A 10,619-nucleotide genomic window follows, 5' to 3' on the forward strand; every position below is an offset into this window, starting at 1 on the left:
GCTAGCACAGACACTTACATAGAGAACATTCAATAGATTTATTTTTTTAAAAAAACCTTTTCTACATAAAGATTTTAATTTTTAAAGGAAAAATTACAAGGGTTTCAAATGGCAGAGTCTTTTAGAGATATTTTGCAGTAATTAACTCCAAGATAAATGAATACGATTTGTATTGTCAGTGTGAATAACAGGGAAGAAAACTGGCTAATCCCCAGATTTCAGCAATAGAAATTTTTTGAGATTGTGAAGGTGTGTCTGTGTGTGCACAGCACATATATTTGCACGTATAACATTGGAAAATGTTGGGAAAATCATAAATTAAATCCACTTCTAATACTGAGAATCCTCCCCTACTGAGTATTTACGTGAACTCCCTTTGTATTTTGTGGTGCTCCTTCACATCTGTAAACGAAGCTTGTTTACACTTTTGCTTGGTTTTCTGTAATTGCACTCCTTGTATTACATATTCCTTTTTCTGGGTTTACAGCTCAGTATATCTTCTTATATGCAATGCAAAACTGTGGAAAGTTCATATAACTGAAAGAGACACAGGTCACGATTTTTGCCTTCAGGAGGAGCTGTTTCTTTCGTATTACGAGAGCTGTATCAGCGCTTTCAGTTCTGCAGTTTCTTTTCTAAGCCTCCATGCATGTCTTTGCAGCAGTGCCAGCTGAGGGGTAACAAGCACACAGGGGAAACCCTTCATTATTAAATAGCAGGATGACAATAGGTATGTAATAGTTGCATTGCTTAGTGATAAACCCATCCACATAATAAATATGCCTCTTGAGGAGACAGGTCGTGCTGGAAAGGGCCCTGCTGGGGCACAGACCTCCTCCTGCTGCTCTCAGCCAGCCCAGCCTGCTGGCAGCAGCTTCTCACCCGCTGCCTACAGCGGGCTTCTCAGCCAGCTGGCAAAGTAGCTACTTTCTGCAAAACAAACTGCATTCACCATTTTCTGTGAATCAGATTTTGCAGAACATATTTACGAATGTTTGCAAAATATTCCAGAATTCAGACTTTTGAACTGATGACCCTTTGGCCAGAATCCCAGCAGGGACCAGTGATCAGAACACCACCCACAGAGACAGCTTCCACCACAATTTATGATGTGGGGAAATACTTCAATCTTCCAAATGTTGGGCTACCAGGCTACAGCAAGTCACAAGGCTGTGTAGATACCATAGGGTAGAACCACGAAGGCACATTGCTGACGCTCCAATGAGAGAGTTGCTGCTGTGATTCCTTAGCTGTTGGAATGCTTGCCAGGTTTTGCCTTTAACCTGTGGGATATTTCTGTGTTATAGTCAGCATAGTTCATTTAAAGTGTACTAAATATTTCTGAGAACACTTAAGTACTTCCAGGAAGTAGATAACTAACCAACCCCTGTAGTCCATAAGCACACCTTAGTTCAATAAGTCATCAGTTACTGGAGATTCTTGCACAATTTTGTGCCTTTGGTGCTGATTCTGCATGTCTCACAGTACTTTACACTATGTTGCTTCACATCACTATACCTTAAATACATACATACTTGTTAAAATGATTTCTGAAAATTAACTGGTGGTGGCATCTAGCAAAAGAAAGGTATTTCAAATACCAGACATGCTCCAAAAATACATATTCTTCACCTTTTCCTCTCTTATTTGTCACTCCTGTCAGTGGTTTTGGGTTGGTGGTCTTGGAAATTGAACCCCATGTCCTATTCTCTGGGTTGTAAAACAAGTCTAGACTGCAAAACCTAAAAGCAGACTTCAATATAAAAATCACTGTTGAATATAGTTGAGCATTGATAAAGTTCAGCACTGTCATTAAGATTTTTTGTATTAATGCTGTTCTTGGTGTTTGTTAGACATTACACAGCATGTTAAGGACTTGGTGTCCTCTCCTGCAGCCATCAAAATGGGGGTTAATCTTTAAGCACATGAATACTGTCAAGAAATGCATGTAAAGGGTTTAAGTGTTTTGCTGGATTGGAACCAGGGACTCAGTATCTCACACTATTGACCTCTCCTGGGAGGAGGGAGGATCTGCAACTGACTGGTTCTGTGCTTGGTGAGAATCCAACATTACAAACGGTAAGGGTTTGCCCCCAGAAGCCGGACAGGACTGTGTAATTTCATGGAAATGCTGCAGATGTTTTAGGCTGTGTGTGCACTATGAGCTATAGCCCAGAAGAGCATGGGTGAGCTTGAATGAACTACTTGGCATAGTGAAGGCAATCAGCTGTCTTGTAGTGTGGGTGTAAATCTTTGTGTAGTTTCTTCACCCAGCAAGCCAATGCCTTTCACAGAGCATGTCATGTGAAAAGTTCACCCTTGGCTCCCAGGCATTGTCACACCATGGCGGTAGCCAAGAGAACTGAACTGGGTTGGATTTCAAAGGAGACTCCATCAAAGCACAGCTATTTCCTGGGACACTCTGTCTTTTTGATGAAGCTAAAATGAGCATTGCAGCTTTGTTGCTTCATTAAGGAAAAATATTTCACCTTAATATTTTGTATCACATCATTGTTGCTAATTAAATATTTAATTGTTCTAATTACAACATAAATGCAACACAGATTACAATCAGAGGACCAGATTTATACCTCTAACTTCCACAACCTAACACTTCACCCACATTGGAAGAAACTAGGCTAACTGTACAGTATTGTGGTTATCAGTGGGAGCAGGCAAACAGTATTTTGTCATAAACAAACATCACTACACCAACATATTTGTGGAGGAATCCATCCCACTTAATCTGAGGTGTCAAAGGATTAATTATGTGAATGTACGATCATGTTGAGGGCTCCTTTCTTAGCCTAGAGAGTGATTGCAATATAAAAAGGACATGGAACTGTTGGAACAAGTCCAGAGGAGGCCACGAGGATGATCAGGGGACTGGAGCACCTCCTGTATGAAGACAGGCTGAGAAGGTTGGGGCTGTTGAGCCTGGAGAAGAGAAGGCTGCGTGGAGACCTCATAGCAGCCTTCCAGTATCTGAAGGGGGCCTACAGGGATGCTGGGGAGGGACTATTCATTAGGGACTGTAGTGACAGGACACAAGGGGTAATGGGTTGAAACTTAAACAGCAGAGGTTTAGACTGGATATAAGGAAGAAATTCTTTACTGTAAGGGTGGTGAGACACTGGAATGGGTTGCCCAGGGAGGTTGTGAATGCTCCATCCCTGGCAGTGTTCAAGGCGAGGATGAAGCCTTGGGTGATATGGTTTAGTGTGAGGTGTCCCTGCCCATGGCAGAGGGGTTGGAACTAGATATCTTAAGTTTCTTTCCAACCCTAACTGTCCTATGATTCTGTGATCGTAATGCCTGTGGGCTGTGCTCCAGCTGCCTAGAAGAGGGTATGCTGCCAATGCTCTGATGGATCAGACATAATGAACTAAGTGTCAGTGAGCCACCATGAGGTAAGATGAACTCTGCCTTGATGGCAGATAGAGCTGTGACAGTGTCTGGATGATGAAAGATTTTAATTAAGCTGGGTTGCTGGGCCTAAAAAACAACAGCTTGGTTTTACATTGCCTTCTTTTTATTATCAGAATTCCCACTTTAGCCTCCAAAATAAACTGTGGTTTCTCCTTCCATGGCAGAAATCATAAAATCCCCATGTACATGAAGCAATCAGTGCCATGCTTAACCAGTGCAGACTAGAGGCCATGTGAAAAGCTTGTGCCACCCTGGACACCCCCTGGAGAGCTGAGACACCAGCAATGGCACTTTCTCTAGTAATTTTATCAACCAAGTGTGTTGCTTGGTTTTCTTTTTCTTTTGACTTCTGTGAACAACAGTAGCTAAACCACTTCCACCACGTCTGGTTGATATTTGGTAGGATTCTGCTGAAGAAGATGTGATTGAGCCACACTTTTCCACCTTGTCTGTCAGCAGGTGGGAGTGCAAACACCAGAGTAGGTGATAGTGTCCTAGCACCAGTATTTACAAAGAGAGAAATAAATAAGTTGCTAAACCTCAAACCATATATTTTGTCTAGTTCAAGAGTCCATTTTTTTGCAAGGGTACTAAATGTTTTTGTGCCTGTGGCCTTCTTTTGAAAGGACAGACTGTTTGAGAAAGACTCTCTATTTGTCCCCACCATTTGTTTTTAAAGGCAGACTCAAAGATCTTCACTGATTCTTGACTGCAGCAGGAATGCTTGGGAGGGAGGGGCAGAAATGAAGAACATGCCTAAATTTTCCCAATCAAGTCAGGTTGTATAGCTGATATTTACCCTACAGATATACTGCCATGTGCATATCACATGTGCATGTCACATGCATTACTTAACACACAAGGTTCAGTGTGGCCAACTGACAGGATCCTACATACAAAACTCCAGGCAAGGACGTCTTTGGTGGATAATGGCTCTTCATGCAATACTGGCATCTCATTGCATTAGAGGGTTACATTTCCACTTAAAGCCTGCAGGTGCAATGTGGGAATGGGGTTAATAATGTTATTGGTTTAATCACCTAATTAGGTGTTAGAGGAGGATTATGAAGGTTTGCAACCTGTGAGAAAAAAAAAAAGAAATTGTGCAAGCTTATCTGTGTTACATTATTACTACAGCTGCTGGAAAGTAGTGATGGACACAGCCAGGAGCCTTTCTATATAGAATCATAGAATCATAGAATCACAGAATAGTTAGAATTGGAAAGGACCTCAAGATCATCTAGTTCCAACCCCCCTGCCATGGCAGGGACACCTTACACTAAACCATATCACCCAAGGCTCTGCCCAACCTGGCCTTGAACACTGCCAGGGATGGAGCATTCACAACCTCCCTGGGCAATCCATTCCAGTGTCTCACCACCCTTACAGTAAAGAATTTCTTCCTTATATCCAGTCTAAACCTCTGCTGTTTAAGTTTCAACCCATTACCCCTTGTGTCCTGTCACTACAGTCCCTAATGAATAGTCACTCCCCAGCATCCCTGTAGGCCCCCTTCAGATACTGGAAGGCTGCTATGAGGTCTCCACGCAGCCTTCTCTTCTCCAGGCTCAACAGCCCCAGCTTTCTCAGCCTGTCTTCATACAGGAGGTGCTCCAGTCCCCTGATCATCCTTGTGGTCCTCCTCTGGACTTGTTCCAACAGTTCCATGTCCTTTTTATGCTGAGGAACCAGAACTGCACACAATACTCCAAGTGAGGTCTCACAAGAGCAGAGTAGAGGGGCAGGATCACCTCCTTTGACCTGCTGGTCACACTCCTTTTGATGCAGCCCAGGATACAGTTGGCTTTCTGGGCTGTGAGCACACACTGAAGCTGGCTCATGTTCATTTTCTCATCGACCAACACCCCCAAGTCCTTCTCCACAGGACTGCCATGAATTTCCTTTTTGCCCAACCTGTAGCTGTGCCTGGGATTGCTCCCACCCAGGTGTAGGACCTTGCAGTTGTCATGGTTAAACTTCATGAGGTTGGCATCAGCCCACCTCACAAGCGTGTCAAGGTCCCTCTGGATGGCATTCTTTCCCTCCAGCATATCAACCAAACCACACAGCTTGGTGTCATCGGCAAACTTGCTGAGGGCACACTCAATTCCATTGTCCATGTCAGCGACAAAAATATTAAACAAGACCAGTCCTAACACCGATCCCTGAGGGACACCACTCGTTACTGGTCTCCAGCCGGACATTGAACTGTTGACCACAACTCTTTGAGTGTGACCATCCAGCCAGTTCTTTATCCACCGAGTGGTCCACCTATCAAACTGATGACACTCCAATTTAGAAACAAGCATGTCATGTGGGACAGTGTCGAACGCTTTGCACCAGTCCAGGTAGATGACGTCAACTGCTCCACCCCTGTCCATCACTTTTGTAGCCCCATCATAGAAGGCCACCAAACTGGTCAGGCAGGATTTCCCCCTAGTGAAGCCATGCTGGCTGTCACCAACCACCTTGTTGTTTTTCATGTGCCCTAGCACACCTTCCAAGAGAATCAGCTCCAAGATTTTGCCAGGCACAGAGGTGAGGCTGACTGGTCTGTAATTCCCCGGGTAATCCATTTTCCCCTTCTTGAAAATGGGGGTTATATTTCCCTTTTTCCACTCGTCAGAACTTCACCTGTCTGCCATGATTTTCAAATATGATGGCCAGTGGCTTAGCAACTTCATTCCCCAGCTCCTTCAGGACCCCCGGATGGATTTCATCAGGTCTCATGGACTTGTGCACGTTCAGGTTCTTAAGATGGTCTTGAACCAGATCCTCTCCTACAGTGGACCCAAGGTCTTCATTCTCACAGTCCCTGCATCTGCCTTCCAAGATTTGGGTGGTGTGGTCAGAGCCTTTGCAGTGAAGACCGAGGCAAAGAAGTCATTGAGAACCTCAGCCTTCTCCAAGTCCTGTGTAGCCAGTTCTCCCAAGGGCTTCCGGAGGGGGCCTATGTTGTCCCTACTCTGTTTTTTAGCCACTACATACCTATAAAATCCCTTCCTATTATCTTTAACATCCCTTGCCAAGTTTAGCTCCAATTGGGCCTTAGCTTTCCTAACCTGGCCCCTAACTACCCTGACAACATCCCTGTATTCATCCCAGGCCACCTGTCCTTGCTTCCACCTTTTATAAGCCTCTTTTTTCTTGTGAATTTTTCTCAGCAGCTCCTTATCCACCCAAGGAGGTCTCCTGGCCCTCCTGCTGCACTTCCTTCTAGTTGGGATGCAACACTCCTGAGCTTGTAGCAGGTGATCCTTGAATATTAACCAAGAGTCTTGGGCCCCCTTGCCCTCTAGGGCAATATCGCATGGAACCTTACTAAGCAGGTTCCTGAAGAGCCCAAAGTCTGCTCTCTTGAAGTCCAGGGCAGTGAGCTTACTGCACGCTCTTCTCACTGTCCTGAGGACCTCAAATTCGACCATCTCATGATCACTGCATCCAAGACTTCCTTGGAGAGTCACATTTCCAACGAGCCCTTCCCTGTTGGTGAGCACAAGGTCAAGCAGGGCACCTCTCCTTGTTGGCTCCTTTATTGCTTGCAGAAGGAAGTTGTCTTCCACACAGTCGAGAAACCTCCTGGATTGCTTGTGCCGGGCCATACCGTTGCCCCAGCAGATGTCAGGGTGGTTGAAGTCCCCCATGAGAACGAGGGCCTGTGAGCGTGAGGCTTTTCCTATTTGTCTGTAGAGTTCTTCATGCACAGGTTCCTCTTGATCAGGCGGTCTGTAACATATCCCCACAGTAATGTGTCCCGTCACCGATTTCCCCTTAACCCTGACCCACAAACTTTCTGTTAACTGATCACCTGTCCCCAGACAGAGTTCCATACTCTCCAGCCTATCCCTAACATAAAGGGCAACTCCCCCTCCCCTCCTACCGGGCCTGTCTTTTCTAAAAAGCCTGTAACCTTCCATTCCAACACTCCAGTCAAAGGAGCCATCCCACCATGTTTCGGTGATGCCTATTATATCATACTCCTGTACATGTACCCACATCTCTAATTCCTCTTGTTTATTCCCCATGCTACGAGCATTTGTATAGAGTCATCTGATCCAAGCTCCAAATGAAGCCAACTCAGTGGCTGGAGCAGCTGGAATATCACTACATTGCTCGGAGTATTTATTATAGGTGCTGGCAACTGACTGGGTGTGTTGGGATGGAATGATGCCCCCCTCCCCCAACACATCTAGTTTAAATCATCCTTGACAAGTCTGGCAAGCCTCCCAGCAAAACCACTCTTCCCTTTCTTTATCAGAGCAGTTCCACCAGCCCCCAGTAGGCCTGACCTACAAATGTGGGCCCCATGTCCAAAACACCCAAGGATGTTAAGTAAAGTCCAAACAGGTCAAACATATTGGCATCGATACTCATGCGTTTTGCACTTTCACAGGAAGGCCAGCAAAACTCTGCACTTTTCTCTTTGGAAGTCCTGTTAAGTTCGAATCCCATGAGAGGGGTGAGAACTGCAGATATCTGTGAGGAGCCTGCAATGTGGAGGAGTTCTCATAAAGATAAAACAAACCAACCAAACAAACAATAAAAAAAGTTTAAACTTTCAAAGAGGTTTAATAGAAGTATATTCTGAAAAAGTATGTCAGCAGAGTAACTCTGCATTTAGCTAATTTCTAAAACGCAGTAATCAAAAACTATTTAATCACATTTCATGCTGGGGTTTTTAAGAGTATTGACCTCCATGCAAGTAATCCTGTGCTGCTGAGAAAATCATGAACTAGCAAAAAATCAGTCACAATAATTACAGGATTAAAAGATGAATCCATAATTTCCTTCCTTTCTTCAAACAGAAAAGCTAAAATATCTCCTCAAACTTAGAAAAGCCCAGAAACAGTTGAACAACATAAGTTTGCTGGGTCATCTAGTCAAGTACTAAGGTATGACAAGTCACAGCTGCTTCAAAGTCAGGAAGAGATTTCACAATAAGAAATATGTGAGATCTGTACTTTGTGTGTGTTTATTCCTAGTAGTTATGTTGGATTCAAGGTGTCCCTGCCTGTGGCACGGGGTTAGAACTAGATGAGTTTTAAGGTTCCTTTCAACCCAAACCATTCTGTGATTCTATCAAATCCCAAAGTGTTGATTTTAGAAGGCCTTTTTTTGTTTGTTTGTTTAGCAATAACCACACGAGGGCAGTAAGCCCTATCTTCAAATGATGGAAGTGGTTTTTCCTCGGGTTCTGAACATGCTGCTTTATGTGTCTGTTCAGCAACATGCAGCTGCTGCTTTCACATTAAGGACCTAATATGAGACAATGCAGCACCTCACCAAGTATTCAAAGTGAAAATGAGTGTGAAATCCTGAATCAAATTCAGGATTCATGAAAACAAGACCATTTATTAGGGACCTATTATTGTGGCATTTTTAACACGGCATCCTTCTAGAGCATGTATTGTTCCCACATGAATTCTTTTTAAAAAATCTTTTTTTGTGTATTTATTTTTAAACTCAAAATCTGCCTGTGTGAAGTTTGTGATTCCAGTCTTATTAGCTTCCTACAAAATCCACTTAAAATCAGTCTACCAGAGACATCAGCACTTTGCTACAAACATTAGGCTTGCATTAGGGTATCCTGAGAAACATTGTTCTACTGTTTTCATGGGGTTTGGTAGAAAGCAGTGTTTCCTTGCATTCTGTGATGTTTCACAATATTTCTCTGGTACTCCGTGCTTGAAATAGTTCAGAAAAGTCTTTGAAGGAGAGGCGCACTTTCAGTCCCTTCTGTGACCACTTCAATTTCTTCTATATTGTCATATACAAGAACATTGAGACTTCTCAGTTCTGTATGCTTTTAATAATTCCATATACTGATGGCTTTCTTATCTCAGCCATTTTTTCATGGAGCCTTCTGTTTCTTCATTAAACTGCAGGAACATATTTCTGTGTGGTGGTATTCTAGTAACTGATTAAGTCACCTCTGTGATTCTTAAATCCATTAGTTTCCCAGGTACAAATGCAAACTAGACTTATTCTTACAGATGAAGGTGTAAAGCTCCAACATGCAGAACATGTGGCTTTGCTATAGTCGTTTCCTCACTGACAGGATTTTGAAAAGCAGCCTGGCAGATAGGGCTTACCTAGGAAGCTGACCTACCTACAGATTAGTAAATAGGCCACAGAGTCATGTAGATTATAATTCTTCAGGTCCTGGAAAACTTGTATGTGAAACAAGTTGATCTATGCTTCCAGTTACCTTTCCTTATCTGTTCTTAGTGCTTTCATGTGTTTTTGATGTGAGGTTGGAATGCACAGAATTTGTGCTTGGTGTACAACCACAATAACTGAGCAGAACTTCACTGAACTGAACTACTCACAAAGTCCAGTGGATGCTCACTTCAGTTCAGAAAGTCAGCTGAACGGCACAAAAGTACTTGTGCATTCCTTGGTTTACTTTCTGCTGCCCATCTTGATAGGCGCTGAAGTTAATGCTGGAAAATAGGTTAGTGAAAAAATTTGCAGTATGTAACAATGTTTATTACTCACTAGGATGGTCTGATGGACATGAAGTTGTTAAACATGACTAAATACTTCAATTTCTCCAAAACCTGAAAAATATTGTAGTGCTTTTCTAAGACCTTTACCCACAGAGCCAATCTTGCATCTGCTTATGTTTCTGTAAAGAGTATCACAAACCTCACTGCCTCCCGCACTAAGTGTAAACCACTTCTTCCAGGCTTGCTTTGCTTTTAGATACGTAGACACAACAATGTGCTCAGGAAATATTAAATTATAAAAATATTATAAAAATTGGCATTTTGCCAATTAAGCAAGGCAGAAAGACCAGCATGATGATTTGTTCTGGAAGGGGCTTCCTTGTGCAGTGAGCAGAATAAATACAAAGAGCAGAACAGAAGACTACGAGAATAAAACAACCTTAAACTAACTTTTGAATCTGGCAGTTCTCCAGCCTTTGAACAATTATCCTCTCTAGTAAAAACCAGTCATTGACTTTGTTAGTGTCAGTTTCTGATGAAGGTTAAAAAAAAAATACAGATCCTGGGTTTGCAGCTGTAGTTCGAGCATTATAATTGGGAACCATTTGTTGTAACACTGTATTTAAAGCACATTATTGGACAGTCTGCTAACTAGTTCATCAGACTATGCTGCTTCACTCTTGGAGAACCAGGGCTTGGATCAGGATGTTCTCATGTGTCATAGGCAGTTATGAAATTTCA

This window comes from Melopsittacus undulatus, chromosome 8 (assembly GCF_012275295.1).
Source record: "Melopsittacus undulatus isolate bMelUnd1 chromosome 8, bMelUnd1.mat.Z, whole genome shotgun sequence".
In the NCBI taxonomy this organism is placed as follows: Eukaryota; Metazoa; Chordata; class Aves; order Psittaciformes; family Psittaculidae; genus Melopsittacus; species Melopsittacus undulatus.